Source organism: Sciurus vulgaris (assembly GCF_902686455.1).
Source record: "Sciurus vulgaris genome assembly, chromosome: 8".
In the NCBI taxonomy this organism is placed as follows: domain Eukaryota; kingdom Metazoa; phylum Chordata; class Mammalia; order Rodentia; family Sciuridae; genus Sciurus; species Sciurus vulgaris.
In genome coordinates this window covers 101,365,021-101,377,016 of record NC_136468.1, presented here as the reverse complement: position 1 = coordinate 101,377,016, position 11,996 = coordinate 101,365,021, and the positions used below count along the sequence as shown (strand labels likewise).

Here is an 11,996-nt window from a genome sequence, read left to right as displayed (position 1 = left end):
ATATTAAAGTAGTTTTTGAAAACTTGTTTGCCTCCCATTGCAAGAAAAATTTCTATTCTCTCTCCCAACCCTCCAGCCACCATCATCAAACCAATGCTACCTTCTGCTCGTACATTCAAGGCTGCCAGGTGCTTTCATAATCTCTGACATGTCTGAGCAACACAACTTCCCATGACCTCTTCACAGTATCTGTTACTGCAGTGACCTTTTTCATATGAGATATCCCTAGCACAGCGAGTTATATGCTCCAAAGTCAAGACTTGGCCCAAGGTCATAAAGTTAGGAAGGGGTCTGCTCTGCACAGTACAGGTAAACCAGAGGCTCACGACCTTTGTTATGCTCAAGCCCCTCCCTAGTTTAACCTCTCCTCCATCATTTGTCCAACCCCAAAGGGAGTTGCTTTCTGAGAGCTTGGAAAGATGAAGTTTGGAAAGGATCTGATACACTAATGCTTCAACATATCACCCTTCTCAAGGACATTGCATTTTAATTAGCTTCATTCCGTTATATAATATGAAAGAAAATTCTCCTAAATATAAAATTGCAGGCTTTAGTGAGAAATTACTCAGGGAGGTACTGGTGGAAAATGGGAGCTTTCTGACATCCTTTGAATCACATCATGATCAGTATCCCCATCATATGGATTCCCTATTCCTCATGATGCTGACCTACCTTTGAAGTGTTGATTTAAGCACCTGCTAAGAGTACAAATACAGGCAGAAGGGTTTCATTGCCATTCACTCATAGCACAGTCTGTGCTGTGTTTTGATTTCACACTGATCAAACATGCATTGGCTCTGCTGGTGTATTTCCAGCAGAGGTTTGCTCTGTTCATTGCCATATCCAGTGATAACCCAGTCTCAGACCATTAAAAAATGCAGCCCAGCAATTCCAACCATGGACCAGTGGCAAGCAGCAAGGGTTAACTGGTTGTGCATGAAGCAAGCCTAGCTCAACCCTGTGACTCTCTTTTTCACATTTACTGCTTATTCATAACCCAAGCCCATCTGCTGTGCAAGGAACAATCAGCGGCTCCTGTTTCAGATGTCAACCAGCCCAGCTGTTTCTCTCTCTCCATAAACACGAAAGGGGGGAGTGATTGCCACAAAATTAATATTCAGACTTGATTATTTCTGAGCAGAGAAATGAAGACTGATGAATTCTCCTCCTCTCCCACCATTGCCTCAGCCCCATACAATGCACACCTATGCAATGCAGCCCAGGGTAAACCTCTCAAGAGAGCTCTCTGGTGATCATCAGAAGCTGGGCTGTGACCTGCCCCCCTGGAAATGCCAAGGTGAGCCCGCGTGTATGTGGAAAGATTTGCAACACACTCAGGTCCTACAGGGCTTTGAGAGTAAAGTCAACATTGAAATTAAAGATTCAGATGCCTCAGGCTAACTCTTAGATATGTTTTGACTGAGAATCCAAGAGTCATAATAATTCCTTCCATCAGCATTCTTTGATTTAAGGTAAATGTCAGGGACAAATTAGTATAGATAACTCTTCTTCCTCTCTGGTTTTTCTCTACTGGGGCAGCAGACGTTGGAACGATCTATCTCATCATGAAAACTTCCTTCAATTATTAATTATCAACTTGTCTTAAGCATCAGCACATCTTCCTTCAGTCATAAGCATGCATGGAAGCACCTTGTGTGAGTATCTATATAAGACTCACCATAGAACAGTCCTTGCCCTTCCTAGACTTCATGCTGCTTGCTATTGGGGGTAAACATGTGAAAAAGAAGAGAATGAGACAGATTCAGCCTTACTTCTTGACTCTGCCAATCACCACATGAATGATCTTAAGCAAGTTTCAGGTTCTTTATCTGTGAGATGAAGATTGGGTTATTGAGAGGACTGAAAGAATTGAAAGGTATAAGGTAAGTAAATCAGGCCCTGGAACACACTAAGTAAAATGTAGGTGTTGCTCTAGTGCTCTTCCTCTATCTTAAAGGGTTTGCATGCAACATATCTGAGGTGGAACATCAGGGAAGGACTCACAGAAGGGGCACATGAAAGCCACACTCTGGTCAAAAGAACAGGAGCTCAGTATGCCTAGAGAAAACAGAAGCCAAAGGAAGAGCCAGGCCAAAGTAAGGGAGGAAAGAAAATTCTTGATCTGTTCAAAGTGAACTGTCATCCTAGGGGACAAGAGTGTAGGTGCATGGTGACAGGGAAGGGAGATAGTGCAAGAGTGGAGCTAAGTTTGGAACGAATTTTAAAAGATTCTGAGTGAGAAACTGAGAAAGTAGAAAGGTCTCTTAAAAGAATGAGAAGCCTTGGTAAATTTCTAAGGAAGACAATAACTCAAACAAATGTATAGCAAAAATAAATGAGTGAATGAATGACTAAATAAATAAATAAAGCAAAGTAAATCCAAAGAATGGGCAGTTTGGACTGTGAATTGAAATGACCTCCTGACAATCAAGTTAGCAAAGCACTCTCTCATGGAAGGAGTCCTAAAGGGCTGTTTTTCAGTTGTGGAATTTTGTTTAGCTGATTGTAACTTTCAATAAGAGTACTGAATTTCATAATGGACAAATCTCAATTTATGAAGCAACTTTTCCCCCTCAACATTGTGCATGGGTATATGTGTACACAATACACCCATGCACATTGGAACGGGGAAGGTGGATCCAATAAGAAGAGTCAGATTTGTGCGATAAAATTTCAGTGACGTCTAATCCTGTCCTCAAAAACCTCCTGTCCACCCCACTCTTCTGAAATTTCTCTAGGGGAGGCCCAATACTTTCTTTCTGTGTCACTATGGTGAAGAAAGTTTGTGGGTAAACCCTCTCCCCACCAATTAGAGAACTCCATAACTTTGTATGAGTTATATAACCTCACTTCCTCACTTCAAATGGGGATAATTAAAAGGATTGTAAGGAGTACTAGATGGATAAAATAAGGGCAAAACCACTTAGTAAAAGACTTCATATCTACTGAATGAAAAATAATCATGACCCATTGTTGGCATAGGAAGAATGAAGAAGGAAGCAGACATAGTCAGATGTGAAGTCAAATCTGGCTCCTTTCCCAGGCTAGGCCATGTAATGTGGTGGGTAAACCCTGAACCTCCAATCTGCCTCTCTGTGACCTGCACTTCCCTGTGCCCGAGCCTCCTTGTGCCAAAGGGAGATAAGGACCATGCATGGAGTTACTGTGGAGAAGAAACAAGCTGGTGCTTGCAAAGTAGTGAGAACAGGTTCATAATAGGTATTATTTAATTTTTGTTACTGATACTGCTGAAGAAGAGGAAAGGTGGAGTTAAGGGGCTGAGAGAAGCAGGGTGCCATCAGGAAATTAAGGGTGACCAATAGGGAACTGGGGATGCTGAAGAGCAACTTTCCTGATGACCAAACTCTGAGCACAATGTAGGACCACCACTGCCCTGGGAACTGGAATGCTGTCACTACAGGTTCATTAGGACCATTCACTAACTGAAACTCAAATTAACATACCCAGAATACAGTGCTGGAATATTCCAGGCTATGTCAACATAATGACTTAGAAGCAATGACATTCATTTGGATGTAGGAATTCTAATACCTTTGTTAGATAGTGCAGAGCTGGGAAATGAGGGGAGACATACAGATTTGGTCCCGCAGTCTATAAATAACTGCTCTCTTCTCCTGGGAACAAATATGTGTACCATGGTGAAAAATTTCAATGCACATCAATCAAAATTTTCTAAGCGCATAAAAATGGAGAGATCTTATGGACAAAGAGTGAGAAAAATCAATCATCTGAATTATCAAAGGATTCTTTGCTTCAGGAAAAAAAAAGTAAAAAACAAAAAATAAAAGGATTCCCCACATAGTTTTTTTAAATGGGATCCTTTCTTGGTGCATTTCAATTCTGATTCAAATTTGCACATACTGGATTTGTACTGCTGTATATAAGCTATTGGTTCTGGAAAAGTTAAAAATGTGTAAAGTGAGGCAGCACTGTAGAAACGCTATCTATGAGAAATTAAAACAAATCAGAGAAAAGGAGCTCTTTTCTTTATGAAGAAATAGAACAATTTCACTTAGAGTGTGTGAGCTTCAACATCAGCTGAAAAACAGCTGCTTCTCTGAAGAGGATAAGCCAAAAGAGTGAGGTTGAGAGGAAGTCGAGATGAGAGCTGTTTAGTTCTTTAATGCTCCTGTGTGTGGATAAAAGGGTGAGAAGGAGGGGATCTTCTTTGGCACAAGCAGTAGTTCCAAGCGGTTCTAGAAGTTTCTGCCTCACTGAATATGATCTTCCCCCATGGCCGGCTGGAGGGGAGGACCAGGGCCAAACACATGGAGCAGTGATGTAGCGGGGCCACGGGGTCAGGCACCTGTGAGGCCACAGCCGCATTACGATCTTCAGAAGCTGCTTTTTGACTTAACGGAGCACAATTTTCCATCCCATATGTGCAAAGCATTTCATCCATTAGTGTCTTCTTGGCTCTTTGGGGCTTCTTTTTTCCATTGAAAAAAAAAAAGCCAAAATATAAAAACCTCCCCCAAACTCCAACTCATCACACACAAATATTTTGTTTCTGAAATCGGTTCCATTTTCTTCTCAAAGACTGGCATATTTTAACCTGTAGAGGCTCAAGTGCCCCCATCTGCTTTTCATTAATGCAAGTTCCCCCTTTCCTGGGTCTGAACCCAATCACATGAAACAAGGTACTTTGCTTAGTGTCGTGAGGTATAACAAGGGACCACGAGCAGCTGTCTTAAAGGAGCTTACATTTTAATTTAATGTAATTTAATTTTAATTTAATTTCCATGTAACTGCCTGTCTGATTTCCTCAATTTCTACTGTAGAGTACACTTCCCCACCCCCAAAAGAATATGCTTTTAAAAACTTGCAAACTAACACAGTAAATCCTGTAGAGTTGAGGTGAAGCGTGTGTGTGCGCACACACACAAACACACAGATACACAAGCATCCAAAATAGCTACTTTGCATTCTATACTGTAACATATAAACAATGTGACACTTTGGGGAATCAAACATAGATTGTTTGACCTAAAACCTACATGTAGCCCAGATAAGACTGACGATGGTGAGGATGGTTTCAAAAGGGAGATAGACTAGAGGCAAAGGGGCCAACAAATGACACTATTGAAGCCATGTAGGGGTGAAACAGACAAAGATGTGAATGAAACAATGATGTAGGAAGGCAGCAGAGACTAAATATACAGTTTGCAGTCTTAGTTCATTCCCCATGTATCTGACCAGGTCACTAGGGAGGTGGTGCTCATCTTCCCTGGGGTATCGAATTCACAGAGAGGATCCAGTGGGGGATGGAAAAATATTGGCTTAAGTTTGGGACAAACTAAGTGTGGGATCATTCTGGGCATTCCAGGTATGTATTTCGCTAGGGGTTGCCTTGGTATACCCATGTGTGCCCACTTGGTCCTCTGGAACTAGGGAGAAGAGATGAGAGGAGGGGACACTGCTGGAGCTCATCAGCCAGAACAAAAGAATGGCCAGTCTGAGAGTGGCCAATCATGTTTGCCAAGGACCCAGGAGATTAAGAAACCAGAGGCATTCATGGCAGATAATGCAGGCATCCAGTAAGGTAAGGACTAGAAAAACAGTAGTTTTAGCCGGAGAACGTCAGGGACATGGACCGAAGTGGGGACAGGAAAGGGGGTGAGTGGTAGAGGGCTTGGAGTTGGTGGTGCCAGGCCATTGTGGCAGTGAGTGTAACCACACAGATTGTCACATTAATCCTCACATTTACTTTGCAAGGCATAGACTTTTGTTACAAAGGGGAAAAGCATTTGAGGCGGAGCGAATCTGCAGGCATTCCTAGGACATGAACAAAGCAAAGACTCACATTCTAGTCTTCAGTCTCATCTTCCACTGGACACAATGCACATGTCCTGACGTGTGCTCCAAGAAGATGAAAGGAGGCAGAATTCACTGCAACACTTGAAGGAAAGAATCTTAAGGAATAAAACATAAGCATAATCATGGTAGTCCTAAAATCTAATAATGTCAATACATTTACACAATCCCCTGAGCCATCTCTCCTGTCCACTGGGTAGCAGGTTGGTAGCTGACAAACACCAGTCTTCCCAGTTGACAAATGATGCAACCTAATGACTGAATGGCTCTTGATCAGAGTCTAGGAGGCACCAAAAGTTCAATTGTAAATGATAATCAGAGACGACCAGAACTCCAGGTCTTTACCTATGTATAAGGGATTATTAGGGATATTGATTGAGCTCAGAGTTTCCCTAAGAAGCAAGTCCCTATAGTTTGTCATACAATCCTCAAAGTTTTGAAAATGTAGGCTGAACTGTTCTAAACTAGGACAGAATTATAGAACAACTCTCTATTTGAAAACCTCCATCCAAACAAGCCCACGTTGGCACTGAAAGAATATGTGGTAATGAAGTTCTTCCTTCAGGTGCTGCATCCTGCCTTGATGTAGCCATTTGTGCCAACTTGGTTCCCTGGAGGCATCAGTGGACATTTAGAAAATGCATGTTGAGTAGGTCAGGGAAGATGTGTATTTGTGGACCCGTGGCTAGGGCTACCTGGTAGTTCTCAGGTATTGATCAATAGTTCAGACCTTCTCAGTAACCTTATCACCCTGACTTCACAAATCCCACAAAGTTCAACAGCATCTTGTTGATTCTCCTCCCATCTGAAACAACATGCTTGTAAAGTCCCTTCATCCATGATCACAGAGGCTACCACTCACTAGCTTTGGAGCTTAGTGAAAAATATTTTTAAAAAGAAACTCTCGAGGAATACAGATGGCTAAAGTATGCATTTCAGTTGTTCCTGCTCTCTCTTGATCCTGATTTTCTGAACTTTGGAACTTCTGCCCACCTTGATTAAATGACCTCTGACCACTTCCAGATAGCAGCTCATCAGTGTGGCCTCTGGGTTGCATGGCTGAGGTTCATTCCCTAGCCCTGCCACCTGCTATCTTGGAGCTAGGATAAGTTTAGCATCTCCTTGCCTTGGTTTCCCATATCTAAAATGAAAATTAAAAAGCACCTATTTTGTCTGGTTATTATAAGAAATAAACCATTAATCCATGTTATGTGAATAGAACAATGCCAAGTCCATGGTGATTTTAAATAATTGTGTGATTGTGATTGTTACTTCCTACTTACATAAGTCACTTGGTGTACAGCTTCCCACCCTCCCACATGATGGATTGGCCCCAATGAACCTGGAACCTGTTCAGGAGCCTCTGGTGGCTCCTGAACAATGAGAACCTCAGCAACATGCAACTAACTTGGTAGCTTCTAGAAATGACAATATCCACTTCGGGATTAGAACTGCTGTCCTTACTTGGAGGAAGTACAGAGAAGATGTTTCTCCACCAAAACTACCTTTTAGTTTTTAGTATTTGCTGATCTTTTGGTTCTTTATTTCCCTTACTGTCTCCTGGCTCACCCAACTTCTAGGGAAGAAGAGTTTTGGAGATATTCCAGGATTCCACAGTGGCGGTGCACATTATAGTATGACATGAACTTCTTCCAAGTTTTATACATGAGACTGGTTTGCTAAACTTCTTGACAATTGACATGACCCATTCCTGGGTGAATCTGCTAGTTCTTTGTCACTGCTAGTGGGCACAGCCATTGATGAAGCCCAGCCTACCTGGGTGATCTTCACGGGCAGCCTAGGAGACAGCCATCCCTGCAACAAAGCTCCCAGGTACAGAACAGGCATAGACCCTCATTGAGGTCTGAGCAGAGCAGCCATCAGAGGGAAAATAGCATCAGCAAAATATAGCACTAGGAAAATAGCACTAGGAAGAAAAATATGGAAGGCATCTGCCTTTTCTTACTATGCCTCCCAGACCTTTCTGACAAAAGGAAATGTAGATTACAAGGTCCCGGTTGTCTTCAACACATCACTGGCAACAGAAGAAAGATTGAAGAAAAACAAATAGGAATAGCAGCATCAGTGAAGGCAGCCTGAATTTACTGAGGCACTGTGCTTAGTGCTTTATCCCAACCTCCTACGCAGGTGTTGTGTAGTGAGTGAGTGTGGTGGCAAAGAGCACAAACTCTGGAGTGGGATTTATCAACTTCAGCACGACTGACATTTTGGGCTGGATGATTTTTGGTGGTCGGAGCTGTCTTGTACACTCTAGAGTATTAAAGAACATCCCTATCCACAGCCTGATAAATACCAGTAGCACCCTCCTCCCTTTCCCAGTAGGGGAACCAAAAATATCTCCAGACATTACCAAATATCCTCTGGGATACGAAATTGCCCTGGTTGAGAACCACAGATCCAGTGTCTCAGAAAAAGCTCAGGAACTTTTGGCTACAATGCTTACTATCAGCAGAGCTGTGCATTAGTCTCCTCATTGACAAAAGTACCAGCCATGCCAGATTGTTAAAATCTTAACTGAAATATTTTGGGAATCCTGGTTAGAACAGTGCCTGGCTTATAGGAAATTTTAATACATTTTAACTATTTTAATTACTTTAAGTTTCATCAATTTTCCTAACACATGAGGAAACTGAGACTCAGAGAGTTAAATAACTCACCACATTGTCAGTTGAGTGTGTGACTGAACTGGGGGGTTCAAACCCACACCATCTGCCATCAGGGCTGTATGCTCCCAAACCACCTTTTCCAAGACAGAAGAGCTCATAAGGCCATGGTTATAAATTGCTCTGGGTCAGGCTACTTGGGGTCCTAGAGGACTGAAAATGCCCAGAGCCATGATGACTCTTCCCTGACATCAGCTCAGACCCTGCCCCAGCATCAGGGGTATCTGGAGCTTGAGAAGCTTAGCCAGGTCGCCACGGTAGTTCTCTGGCGTTTGACATTATTTGTCGGCAGTCACAAGTGGTCACTATCAAAGATTACTATTTGTGTATCTGTGAGTCACAATATGCCAGATTCATAAGAGCCAGATGTCACAGTTGACCCAGACGAGGCCCTCAGACCAATCCCACGCATTTTGTGTGTCAGGCCTATACCCATTCATAAAAAGACACCCTCCCAAAATATAAGTCTTGAGGAAAAAATAATATCCCAAGTAAGTTGTGCAATTCTGAGACTAGTTGCAATTGATTTCCAAGCCTTTCCCCCCACGCTTCTCATACTTTTAATTCTGGATTAATTCTTCAAAGCAGGGGAAGGGACATAGTGTCCATCATTCGACCCTAAAAGACGAAACAGGAATTGAAAGACATAAGTAGGTGAGCATGGAATAATAATGTTATTTTTGCTGTTGTAAATGTTAAGGCTACAAAATACCTCGTGGTCAGATCAGACAGATGTGTCACTGAATCCTTCCCCCCCTTGCTCCCTTTTCTTTTTTTAAACTTTGGATTGAGCCACTTTCTCAGAAGCACAGCTGAAAAACCCTTAAAAACACATGCACACATACACACCAGTCTCAGGAGTTTGAGGTGTCTGGAGTAAGGATTAGAGAGGTTCAAGTCAGCTCCCCTTGTTAAAATTACAGCTGCACCAAAGATGGTACAGTATATCAACCTGGGGCTCAGGAAACTCTTCCGGTTCTCAAGAATAAGAAAATGCAGCTGTGCTGGATCAGAAAGAAGGCGGAGGGTGAGGCTTCCCTTTCCCCCTTACCACTCTGTCCAGAAAGAAAGGTCAGAGAGATGCCCAGCTGCACCAGGCAGAATCCAGGCAGGCTAGGGATGAAGCACGTGCAACTGCCATTCTATAACTGTTTAAAATACAGGTACACTTAAAAAAATAAAAGTGCCAAAAATAAACTCTGCATTTAGCATTTTTTTCATTTTCACTTTTTGTTTTCCTCCAGGGGTTGAAATTTAATCTCTCTTTTAGCAAAATAGAGCTGGCTTTCTCTCTTTCTCTGGCTTTTTCTCCCCAGTAGACTCTCAATGCCTATCCCACAGATACGCTCAGCTGATTATGAAGCCTGTGCATTGTCACCAAGGCTTGTTGTCAGCACAGAAATGTGTTATGGAGCAGGTGCTTTTCCATCACCCTCACTACACACACATACACATACACACACACACACACAAACGTCCACAGCCACTGTGACCCTGCTAATCTGCAGGTTCAGCACTTGGCAGGTGCTGAAAGCAGAGGAATCCCTTTACAAAAGGCACCCACCATGGGGTGTCCACGCATGGGAGTGTCTGAGTGTGTGTGTGTGTGTGTGTGTGTGTGTGTGTGTGTGTGTGTGTGTGGTGTGTGTCCAGCTGTCCTGTGAGTTTCTAAGTTTCCCCTGGGCCCCACTACTGCAGTCATTGGAGTGAAGTGACCTCATTCAGTAGCTGTTCTAAGAAACTTTGGCCCAGGCTAAGTTTGCCCCTCTTCGGAGCATGTCCTCCTTGACATTTCTCCCCTCCCCAAGAGGCACTTTTGGTAAGTGAGGCAATACAAGCATCATTCACCAGCTGCACCCCCGCCCCTGAGCTTGATGACCTACATTATTGGCTAGCACAGACTCATTTTTTAGTTTAACTCACGTCCGGTTAGACACAAAGATATTTTTTAAGGCTACTTTGTGGGGGGTGAGGACACATCAGGGGTCACTCCAAATGTGTTCCAAATCAGAGCCTCACAGGCCAACCCCACAGAGAGCCAGAAAGAGGAAATGACTCACTACCCAGACCCATTGCTCTCTTGTAATATGTTTAAACTCCCTCTCCCATGGAAGGCCAGGGACCATAACTGAGATTCAGCACTACTTGAAATCCAAGTTCTGCCTCCAAAAGAACCCATCACCCTTTGCCCTCCAAATCCAGGTGCCATGTCCTAATGGCACACGTCTATGCACTAGACCATCCTTGCCTTGTGTGAAAATTAGAAACAGCTTACTCAGCCCCTCACTTTCCTGTGATGATTCTTTGAAGGTCAACTGTTGAAATAAGAAGATTTTGTATATTTTTAATACCTAGGACATACCTACCTCAACATTCTTCAGATCCATTCTTTTCAAGGGAACTAGTAGATAATGTCAGAATTGTGTAACTTGGATACCTCATCTTTTATTGGCCAAAATTTGTTATATTTACTTTCTCACTCATCTATCCAAAAATCCATCCATTCATTCCAAAGTATGGAAGTGCCCAGTATTTGGGCACAGGGAGATCCAGGAGACAGAAAAAGTTCTTCTCACTGACGGACTGACTGGGTGGTAAACAAGTGCAATTATGTGGCCCCACGATCTGGATCTTAGGAAGCAGGATGCAGTGATATAGCACAGGTGGTCAGTGCCACCTGCAGGCTGCAGGAAAGCTTCCGAGACTGGATGAGCAGGTATCTCCAGGGAGGTAAGTGGGCAAAGGCCCAACTGGCAATGGGGACCCTTAGCTATCTTACAACTCTTACCTTATTCACAGAAATTTTTCTGCCTAGAATTCCCTAACCCAGTATTAAGGAAACTCCAGGAGCATATTAGGCATCTAACAAATGCCCATTGAGGAATTTTTGAATAAATTCATGATGACAAATAAAGAAAAGATGGGGATAAAGACACAATAAATAAAAGTGGGAGCGAATGCATAGGCTGTTGGGTGACTGCAGAGAACAGGTGGCTGTTCTTGGATTATTTGTCCATGACAAACATTAAAGCATCCAAGACATCTCTCCACTTGAGTTACACAGCAGGAGACTCACAGTCCTCCCAAGAGTGCCTGACTGGTACACAAAGTGAATCCTATTTGGTATTCACATTTGTAGACTGTTCTTATGAGGAACTTGAGAGTGAAGAATGACATAAATTAATACCCTTAAAGTGCTAGAGAAGAGAATATTTTCTACCCAGAGAGTCTTTAATATACCTGGGGAAAGAATATGAAATAGAATGCCTACATATTGCTCACATCTCATATGACAACATTGAGAGAAACCGATATTTCTAGAATGCCTACATTTTTTTCCATGTTGCATTTATCTCTACATTTAACAAATAATTTTGATTGTCTGAGATGTGCAATATACCCTCTCTGAGGGTACTTGAAGCTTATAGAATTTCTAAGATACAGGGCTCTGGGGAAGCAGAGGGAGGAACAGACTTT

At 42.7% G+C, this 11,996-nt stretch overlaps 1 long non-coding RNA gene across 1 annotated transcript; it reads right to left on the bottom strand.

Moving 5' to 3' along the window:
• Positions 1-4,349: 4,349 nt before the first annotated feature.
• LOC306668961 lies at positions 4,350-8,651 on the bottom strand. Its single transcript, XR_013765987.1, has 3 exons — positions 8,514-8,651; positions 5,825-5,918; positions 4,350-4,450 (listed from the first exon to the last, which is right to left on the bottom strand). It is a non-coding gene; the product is annotated as an uncharacterized lncRNA (long non-coding RNA).
• Positions 8,652-11,996: the final 3,345 nt, after the last annotated feature.